Raw genomic sequence first — 11,097 nt, forward strand, 5'->3', positions numbered from 1 at the left:
GCGATCATCATTATTAGAGCATTGTCCCATGTGAGGAAATAAAAAAAGCCAAAGAAGCCAATAAAAAGAGAGGCTAAAGAAGCCAATCAAAAAAATGCGAGAAAAAGAGAGAAGGTACAATGTTACTATCATTTTTCCACACTTGTGCTTCGAAGTAGCACCATGATCTTCATGATAGAGAGTCTCTCATTTTGTCACTTTCATATAGTAGTGGGAATTTTTCATTATAGAACTTGGCTTCTATATTCCAACAATGGGCTTACTCAAATGCCCTAGGTCTTCATGAGCAAGCAAGTTGGATGCACACCCACTTAGTTTCTTTTTGAGCTTTCATACACTTATAGCTCTAGTGCATCCGTTGCATGGCAATCCCTACTCACTCACATTGATATCTATTGATGGGCATCTCCATCGCCCGTTGATACGCCTAGCTGATTTGAGACCATCTCCCTCTTTTTGTCTTCTCCACAACCACCATTCTATTCCACCCATAGTGCTATGTCCATGGCTCACACTCATGTATTGCGTGAAAGTTGAATTTTTTTGAGAATACTAAAGTAAGAAACAATTGCTTGGCTGAAACCGGGGTTGCGCATGATTTGAATATTTTGTGTGACGAAGATGGAGCATAGCCAAACTATATGATTTTGTAGGGATGAGCTTTCTTTGGCCATGTTATTTTGAGAAGACATAATTGCTTTGTTAGTATGCTTGAAGTATTATTATTTTTATGTCAATATTAAACTTTTGTTTTGAATCTCACGGATCTGAACATTCATGCCACAATGAACAAAATTACATGGATAAATATGTTAGGTAGCATTCCACATCAAAAATTCTGTTTTTATTATTTACCTACTCAAGGACGAGAAGGAATTAAGCTTGGGGATGCTTGATACGTCTCTAACGTATCTATAATTTTTGATTGTTCCATGCTATTATATTATCTGTTTTGGATGTTTAATAGGCATTTATATGCTATTTTATATTATTTTTGGGACTAACCTATTAACCAAGGGCCCAGTGCCAGTTTCTGTTTTTTTGCCTATTTTAGAGATTCGCAGAAAAGGAATACCAAACGGAATGAAACCTTCGCGGTGATCTTTCTTGGACCGAACGCAAACCAAAAGACTTGGACATGAAGTCGGAGACGCAACGAGGAATCCACGAGGGAGGAGGGTGCGCCCAGGGGGTAGGGCGTTTCCCCACCCTCATGGGCCCCTCGTATCTCCCCTGACCTAGTTCCTTCACCTATATATACTCTTATAACCTGAAAACATCCAGGAGAGCCACGAAACCACTTTTCCACTGACGCAACCTTCTGTACCCGTGAGATCCCATCTAGGGACCTTTTCCAGCGTCCTGCCGGAGGGAGATTCGATCATGGAGGGCTTCTACATCAACACCATTACCTCTCCGATGAAGCATGAGTAGTTTACCACAGACCTTCGGGTCCATAGTTATAACCTAGATGGCTTCTTCTATCTCTCTTTGATTCTCAATACCATGTTCTCCTCGATGTTCTTGGAGATCTATTCGATGTAATATTCTTTTGCGGTGTGCTTGCCGAGATCCGTTGAATTGTGGATTTATGATCAGATTATCTATGAATATTATTTGGTTCTTATCTGAATTCTTATATGCATGATTTAATATCTTTGCAAGTCTCTTCGAATTTTTGGTTTAGTATGGCCTACTAGATTGATCTTTCTTGCAATGGGAGAAGTGCTTAGCTTTGGGTTCAATCTTGTGGTGTCCTATTCCAGTTACAGTAGGGGCAGCAAGGCACGTATTGTATTGTTGCCATCGAGGATAAAAAGATGGGGTTTCAATCATATTGCTTGAGTTAATTCCTCTATATCATGTCATCTTGCTTAATGTGTCACTCCATTCTTTAGGAACTTAATACTCTAGATGCATGCTGGATAGCGGTCGATGTGTGGAGTAATAGTAGTAGATGCAGGTAGGAGTCGGTCTACTTGACACGGACGTGATGCCTATGTTCATGATCATTGCCTTAGATATCATCATAACTATGCGCTTTTCTATCAATTGCTCGCCAGTAATTTTTTCATCCATCGTAATATTTTATATCTTGAGAGAAGCCACTAGTGAAACCTATGGCCCCCGTGTCTCTTTTCCATTTTATTGAATCTCATTTACATCTTGCTAGTTTATGATCTACTATTTTGCAATTGTTACTTTCCAATCTATAAATCAAAAATACCAAAAATATTTACTTTACCGTTTATCTATCTCTATCAGATCTCACTTTTGCAAGTGACCGTGAAGGGATTGACAACCCCTTTATCGCGTTTGGTGCAAGTTGTTGATTGTTTGTGCAGGTATTCAGTGACTTGTGCGTTGTCTCCTACTGGATTGATACCTTGGTTCTCAAAACTGAGGGAAATACTTACGCTACTTTGCTGCATCACCCTTTCCTCTTCAAGGGAAAACCAATGCAAGATCAAGAGGTAGCACTAATCTTATGGTAAGTGATGACATTACACAAGGAAAAGTTTAAGTAGAAAATTTTATTGTAGATTTACAAACATAGCATTGGTCAATGATGCAACTCATGAAAGAATTAATAAGGGAAGAGAAGATTCATATGCAAATACACTATCGTGGAAATCTTTTGTGATTGTGAGCACCCATCAAAATATTATATGCCAAATTTTTTGATGTTGGACATGGAATACAACGTAATGATTTATGTTTGTTTGTATTCACATAGAAGTTATATTGTCATAGATCCCTAAACATGTGGTGGTTGCCCCTATCTTTGCTAGCAAAAAATTCCGCACTAAATAGAGATACTACTTGTGCATGCAAAACTCTTAAACCCAAATCTTGTTTAAGAGTCCACCATACCAACCTATGGATTGAGTTAGATCCTTCAAGTAAGTTGTCATCGGTGAAAAAGGGCAATAAAAATTGCTTCTAAAAGTGTAAGATCATTTAGTGTAAGGAAAAATTAAGCGTTGTATGAACTTGTGATGGCGAAGAATAAAAGCAACGAACTGCATAATAAAGGTTGCCATCATAAGGGGCAATATAACATGACGTTCTCTTGCACTAAGGGGTTGAGCATACAAACACAAAGCGCATGGAAACCTCTGCTTCCCTCTGCGAAGGGCCTATCTTTTACGTTCATGTATTTACTTTCATGCAAGAGTCAAAGTTCTTCTCTCTATTCCTTTTTATTTTCTCCTTTGACAAGCATAATGTGGTGAGGAAAGATCTAGGCACATATATCCAGTTGAATATGGGTAGCATGGGTTATTATTGTTGGCATCACCCTTGAGGTGAATACGTTGGGAGGCGAAACTATAAGCCCCTATATTTCTATGTGTCCGGTTGAAACATTTTGCTCATGTGTACGCGGTGAGTGTTGACAATCAAAGAAGACTAAATGATGGTTGAGTATGTGGACTTGCCTAAAGGCTCCGATACGTGACCCTTCCTGAAAATATGATCTCTACTCCTAATGGAGCAGTTGACGAATAGTCCGCGTGGTTTATTTTCGTTGGTTTTTTTCGTCATCCTCCCACCTTCGTTTTATTTTCGTTGGTTATTTTTCGTCTGGTTTTTTTACCTCCCCACGGTCGATGCGCTCACAGGCAGCCCGCTCCCACAATCATCGCCACCCACCCACGACTCCCTCACCCTGGCTAGGGTTCCTAGCCCCTCGTCCTCAGCCACCGCTGCATGTTCCTCGCTGGCCTCGCCCGGGCGCCTCCCGGACCTCGCCGGGAGAAGCCAGCCAGCGCCGTTCTGATCTCCTCCTTAATCCCTCGCCCCCATCCTCCTACTCAAGATGTCACCGTCGCCTCCCTCGCCCGCGGCCATGATGACCGATCTGGCGGTGGCGCCGCAGATCACCCTCTGGTCCATGGCCTCGACGGTGACGACGTAGCCCGCGCCCGCGTTCTTCCTCCCCCATCTCATCTCCTCTCCCGTCGCTATAGAGGAACCCCGTTTCGCGCCGCCACCATGGTTGCCTGCAGCGAGCAGCAGAGGACCTAGCTGCCGCGTGCGACCGCAACCGCCGCCTGAAACCCTAGCCCCTCCTTCCAACTGCAGGTCAAGCCAGCAGGGTCCCCTCCAAGAAGAGCATTTGATGCGTGAGTGCATCCCCTTCTCTTCTTCTTCTTCTTCTTCTCGATTTGATGTGTGCGTGCGTGCTGTTGTGTGCAGGCCCGACTCATCTATGCTTGTGCACAACAAGGAAGGCCATGGACCGCGGACCTGCTCGACCTGCTCGACCTCCTCCTCACGCTGCCTCGGCCTCCCGGCCCTTGTCGTAGTTGGTCGCCCTCCACGAGTTCTGACGTGCCGTCGGCAACCGCCAGAGATGCCACCTCCTCAACGTACGATATAACCACATTTACGTGCAATATGCAACAACTGTTTTCTTTGCTTCAGTATTTTTGTGTCTCTGGCAAAGTTAATCATCATATTCATGTCATTTATTTAGGAGGGATCCCAATTACTGACTGCATCAGGCGACCAATCTGTGAGTACAGCATGATCCATCAATTCATTTAATTTCTCATAACACCAATTATTCTCGGTTTTTTTTGCATAATCTCACTGTAGTTGCTTGTACTGTATCAGGTAAAGATATGGAGCATGGAGAATAAGAAATGCCTTGGTGTGCTGTCAGGGCACACTAGAAGTGTGAAGTCACTGACATGCCATTCTTCAAATCCTGGTCAGTTGTATATCAGCACTTGTTTAGCTTAGCTTGGGACATGTCTGCATAAGCTCGTGAACTCGAATTCAAGTAGGTTATTGTTTATGCAGATCTTATTATTTCTGGTTCAAGAGACGGTTCTTTTGCACTTTGGGATCTAAGATGTGACCCCCAAACCCCAAATGGTCATGGTGAAGCATGACTCATGTATGTTATCTAATGGCTACTGCAATCTAAATGCTCCTTTTAATTGCAATCACCAAATATTCGTAGCAATATAGCATCTTTAACTGAATTCGTAACAATATAGCATCTTTACATGTTAGATCTTCTGCTTTTGTCAAAGAAGCGCATAGTCCCACTCGAAGGAATCGGATAAGGTCTTGAGCAAAGGTATTGAATCTACATAGAATCCTTTTGCTGGTGACTGTACACTCCCTTGGGTTTATTTGCTTATATTGGTCATCTTTAGGGAGCTTCGACGAGCATCACATCAGTTCTGTATCTAAAAGATGACCTCTCCATTGCTACTTCTGGAGTGCGAGCTGTTGGTGTTCGTCGTGTTAGGAAGATGGGTGTATAACTCATGGATCTTGGGGACAAGCGGATGGATCTTGGGTCTTGGGGACAAGCGGATGGTGTTCGTCGTGTTAGGAAGATGGGTGTATAACTCGTGGAGTGCGAGCTGTTGCGTGGCGACGCTCGGCTGCATTCGTTGATCTGACTGTCTGTCATCGTGCAGGTGTCGAATTGTTGATGGAGGCTTCAGGTCGTCCTTCTCAAGGAGATAAGGCTGGCCATTAAGGATCTGGGGTGAAGGTCATGTCATCTCTTCTCGTGGCTCTACTGCCCACTGCTTCCACTGCTGATATTTTGAGCTCTTTGATCAGAGCAAGCACCATGGGAAGGTGAAGTTTTGAAACTAACTTATATATTACCCCTTCAGTTCTTCTATACTTTGTACGACAATGCAATTTAGTCCTTACATGTAAACAATGTTACCCCTTACAGATGAAATTGTAGCAAACCAAGCCAACATAATCTATGTCCCTTTAGGAGGCGAGTGGATGCCGGTATAATATCTATGCAGTGCATTTTTGGATTATGTAGAAACTTCCAATTATTTACAATGAGTACGGGACACAAACCGATGTGCTTGGTCTGTGCTTTGTGTTTCTATCACAACCTATTTTAGAAGGCGCCATGATGAATGTTAATTTATTAGAGGAGAATCAATCAAGCGATTTTACGTGCGAAATAAGTTTTTAACAACCATATTCCACTTAATGATGATTTGATAACCGATTTATGGTTTATTCTACTTTAATTAGGAAAGATGTTGGGGGCGTGAACTGTCCCGACAACGACACTGTTGCCTGCTGACTATGTGCAGGACTACCTGGCTCGACCTCTATCTCAATGGTAAGTTTCTCTCTTTTTCTATCTTCTGGTCTCCTTGTGCATTGGCATGGCAACTTCTGACATGGGATTCTTGTGTAGTCAGAAAATTAGGAACCTGAAGGGAAAATGGAAGGCGCCTTTGATGGACATTCAGCCCGGGTAACCTCATCTTGCCCACTACTGTACATTCATACTTCTTTTCATTTATCTCTTCTCCTCAATAGAGGGGAACATCAAATCTCATATGATTTTGCCCTTGTTTGTGCAGAGTACAAGGATGATCCCTACATCTATACTTTTGATATGCTGAAGCACATTGGCATTGAGCCAAGGCAGGTTAGTGCTGCACAAATTCTGTTAAATGTAGTTGGCACATCTATAACTCGTTCCCCGTCCCTGTTGCGCGGCGGCGGCACAGATGTAGGGCAGCGGTGGCGGGTGCATATGTAGGGAAGCAGCAGCGGGTACAACCGTCTTAGGGAGATCCTCTTCTCATATCATGCCCAGTTGTTACTCCTCCATTCGCTCGCCTCTCACCATATGTTCTACAATAGTGCGGTGGTGGCGGGTACAGGCGCAGCGCGATGACCTTTCGACGCACCGGCTCTAGGATGACCAGGGGCTTGGTAGCTGGGTCCGACATCCCTATGGTGGACAGAGCTGATGGCGTATGGAAGTGGCCGGTGGTGGGCAGGGAACAATGTGGCCCCGTCGTCGTCCTCTTCGTTCAGCTTGACATGACCGTCGTTCAGCTGAAGACAAGATTACATGGGGACGATTAAAACTGGGGCATGAATGCACAATACATATGTGATGTGATTTTTCTAAATGGAATTAATTTTGTATAGCTTGCATCCCTTTCTTCTGTTAGTAGTTTGTAAATAACATGAATCCAGTTTTATACATAAGCAAGTGGTAGCCAAGTGGTCTGGTGTTACATCTGTGAAGAACCTGCTTGAATGCATATGGCCTGGATGCCTAGGTGTACTTCACCCCAAATCTGGAGAACTCACGTACCCAAATTTCCATCATGCCATGAATGTTAGATGCCTATAATGCTTTGGGAGCTGGGCGGATATGTGTTTCATGATTTGTTTTTTTCCTGGAAGGCAGATCTTGTAAGTTATTCTGTCTTTCAACCTGTGCGTAGCATTTGGATGTAAGTGTTTTGGTTCTCTCAATCTATGTGTAGCGTGTTGTGTTTGTACTTCAAGCTGGCAGAGTACAGATCACTTTCATGGTCCAAATTACTAGCATCAATCGAATCATGGTTAGTCATTCCAGTTTTAGCATCTCGGTGCCTAATTACTCTCTAATATTATTTATTTTATCATATATGATGAGTAATATTTCCTTACTTCTTTTGTAGGACACAAGATTTCAGTACCCTGTAATAATCTCTTAGGTGACTTTTGGACAAGTACACGCCCAGATTTTTGGGATTAATAACACCGGTGAGTTAATATGATAGTATTGACATTTTTGGTACCTGTCTAAGTTTCTGGAAGATTAGTCTGCTTTTAAAAATATATGATATAGCATACAAAATTGTTTACTCTTGTTTAGGGAAGCAGGGATATATAATACACACATCATATTTAAGAACTATGCTTTGCTCAGGTCTCTTGATACTTTCTAAACACAAAAATTAATTGCTCGGCACCGAGCATGATAGTATATAATAAGGTAGGCAAGTTTCTTATCAGTCTATGAGCCATTTGCAAATCTGGACATGATCGGCATTCAGTTCAGTTGTGGGCAATAGTTACCATTTAGTTCCGTTCTGGGTTCCATTAGTTCAATTATGGGCAATAGTGGCTATTTAGTTCAGTTCATGTTCAGTTCTGGGTTCCATTAGTTCAATTATGGGCAATAGTGGCCATTTAGTTCAGTTCATGTTCAGTTCTGGGTGCCAGCAATAGTTGTCATCTATTTTAGTTCAAGTTTAGTTTTTGGTGCCATTTAGTTCAGTTCAGTTAGGAGCAACAATTGACATTCAGTTCAGTTAAGAGTTCTGCATATGTACTTCTATCGAATTCTGCACTTGCACAAAGCTTACTGGAACACTCATTTGGTCATAACATTCAAGCAAAAAAACATTTTCCATTACATCTCTTTCCACACATGTACAAGTAGTAACTGCAATTCCTTTTCAGTCATAAGATCCAGCCATAACAACAATAGTTAGTGATCACAATTTTGCATGTCATACTAAATTCAACTAACATCAATGACTTAGTTGGACACTTTCTGCACTTTAAACATTTTAGAATGGTTGTTTAGGATCAGCAACTCATTAGGCGGCGGTGGCATAGGCAGTGGCATAGTTGGACGCTTTGGAATTAGTTGTTCGACTGAGATGTGTTGGACAAAGATATTGCCGGTTCCTCTGAGTATGCTTGACTTGTATAATGTGATTTTCATTTTCTGATGTTTAGAAACATGCGAGGTGTGTGTGTGTGTGTGGGGGGGGGGGTCTTTGCTTTACTTTGATTTTATATACCTCAATATATTTTTACATATGTTAACAACAAACAACAACAAAGCCTTTAGTCCCAAACAAGTTGGGGTAGGCTAGAGGTGAAACCCATAAGATCTCGCAACCAACTCATGGCTCTGGCACATGGATAGCAAGCGTCCACGCACCTCTGTCCATAGCTAGCTCTTTGTCGATACTCCAATCCTTCAGGTCTCTCTTAACGGACTCCTCCCATGTCAAAATCGGTCGACCCCGCCCTCTCTTGACATTCTCCGCACGCTTTAGCCGTCCGCTATGCACTGGAGCTTCTGGAGGCCTGCGCTGAATATGCCCAAACCATCTCAAACGATGTTGGACAAGCTTCTCCTCAATTGTTGCTACCCCAACTCTATCTCGTATATCATCATTCCGGACTCGATCCTTCCTCGTGTGGCCACACATCCATCTCAACATACGCATCTCCGCCACACCTAACTGTTGAACATGTCGCCTTTTAGTCGGCCAACACTCCGCGCCATACAACATTGCGGGTCGAACCGCCGTCCTGTAGAACTTGCCTTTTAGCTTTTGTGGCACTCTCTTGTCACAGAGAATGCCAGAAGCTTGGCGCCACTTCATCCATCCGGCTTTGATTCGATGGTTCACATCTTCATCAATACCCCCATCCTCCTGCAACATTGACCCCAAATACCGAAAGGTGTCCTTCCGAGGTACCACCTGGCCATTTAAAAGTAGCGCGCCACTAAGGATGCGACGACCCGATCCTCGCTCACTTGCCACCGTATCCGGATCAAGATACGGCGCGCCACTTGGCGGGTGACGGCCCGGCCCTTGCCCATTTTCCACCACACCCGGGTTCCGATGTGGCGCGTCGCTGAGAGGGTTACGCCCCAACGAAAATCTTTTGGGTTTCATCTCCATAAGAGTGGCTGAGTTTTTACGTTGGCTCGCCAAGCCTATCACAACCCTCCTCCTTTACCCGGGCTTGGGACCGGCTATGTTGAGACAACATAGGCGGAGTTATATTTTTACATATGTTGCGATCGCAAAAATATTATCAACAAAAAATATTGAAATACTCAAAAATAAAATTACTACTTCCAAATATTTGACTGATTAGTCACCAAAAAAATAAGATCGAAAGCATATTTCTAATTAATAAGGTTGACAAGATATGCATTGCTACGCAGTTAGTAACTAATATGTGAATGGTAATTGGGAGCCGGATGCGCCCTTGACGCGGAGATAGTCGGTACCACAAGAATAAATAATTCATTGGTAAAGACGGTCGGTATTGTTGCGTGTTGTGCATGACCAGTGTTAAACCTCTAAAAAATGTATGCCCCCTTGGAACGCACGGGCAATTAACAAGACCACTACTACAGCAGATTGTATCTGGAATTTTAAGAAGCCTTCTTCTATTTGCAGGGCACCAGACTCTAAACATGGGTCAAGCTGGAGCGACTCAAGATGCAGCTTGAATTCTGGTACACTATATGAGTGATTCAAATTTGCTCAAGGTTAACAATAGCTTGCATGGAGCCAACCGGAGGAAGGACTCTTGATGCTAAAGTTTACAATCCTCCCAACAACCAGTTCTTGCCACGGACACTGAATGTTGTGACGTCAATTTGGGAGCCACGGGATGGATCCCTTTCAGAGCGATCTAGACGCCCTCGATGCCTCGACAACTTCACGGGCGTCTGAAGTGTAAACTGACATCATACTTATAACTAGTCAGTTTAGCGATAAACCCTACATTTTAGTTTTTTGCTAGGTGTCCTATATGCACTTTTAATTTTTTATAGGTGTGGATAACTTCTTGAAAGCTAAATCAGCCCATATTGTATGTGATTTTCCGTGAGGCAGACTAAATTGGCATCTTGAGGATTCATGCTTCATGTATCATACAAGTGATCCATTCATAGCTTCATCTGTTGCGCTCTTACATATTGTATTCTGCTATAGAGTATAAATAGTACTCTTCCTTGGAGTTGAATCCATGTATCATGATTTTTGGTCGATACAGTCCTATAGTTCCCCACAAGAAAAGGACTTTGGTTGTGGCTAACTGGGTTCTCTCTGCCTCTCACAAGTTTTGTTTATTACTATACTACTATTATTTAGTTAGATAACTTGGACTGTCTAATAGGAGTTCTTACTCACTGCTAGAGATGCTAACTGATTCTCTCCGGCTCTCACAAGTTTGTCCTTGTGTTATCTCTTATTCAGGGTAAAAATAATGCCCAGAACAAAGAAACTATGTATTGTACTATACTCATTATTGTAATTAAAGATTATCTTCAAAATTGATCATCACCTGGGATGCTACCAACTTGTAGGGTTGATGACACATTAAATTGCCATATTTCATTTCCCTCTTCTTCACATGTTACAAATATATCTTTAACAATAGAGTTTAATATTTGTGTTTTCACAGGTAGGAGGAGACAGGTAAGATCAGTCACCAGTGATGGAGTCATGAGGTTGTTGACATCGTGCTAAATGTTGGTGTAGG

The 11,097-nt window shown here is 42.7% G+C and overlaps 1 long non-coding RNA gene across 4 annotated transcripts; it reads left to right on the top strand.

The window, feature by feature from the left end:
- Nucleotides 1-4,379: 4,379 nt before the first annotated feature.
- LOC119342174 lies at nt 4,380-10,849 on the top strand. 4 transcript variants are annotated; one of them, XR_005165426.1, is made up of 10 exons: nt 4,380-4,519; nt 4,621-4,717; nt 4,810-4,906; nt 5,442-5,607; nt 6,031-6,121; nt 6,204-6,259; nt 6,369-6,436; nt 7,293-7,370; nt 7,470-7,554; nt 10,008-10,849. It is a non-coding gene; the product is annotated as an uncharacterized LOC119342174 (long non-coding RNA). The 4 variants fall into 4 exon arrangements; XR_005165424.1 differs by having other exon boundaries at nt 4,383-4,519; nt 6,200-6,259; nt 10,008-10,848; XR_005165425.1 differs by lacking the exons at nt 7,470-7,554; nt 10,008-10,849 and having other exon boundaries at nt 4,401-4,519; nt 6,200-6,259; nt 7,293-7,455.
- Nucleotides 10,850-11,097: the final 248 nt, after the last annotated feature.

Source organism: Triticum dicoccoides, chromosome 7B, assembly GCF_002162155.2.
Source record: "Triticum dicoccoides isolate Atlit2015 ecotype Zavitan chromosome 7B, WEW_v2.0, whole genome shotgun sequence".
Classification (NCBI taxonomy): domain Eukaryota; kingdom Viridiplantae; phylum Streptophyta; class Magnoliopsida; order Poales; family Poaceae; genus Triticum; species Triticum dicoccoides.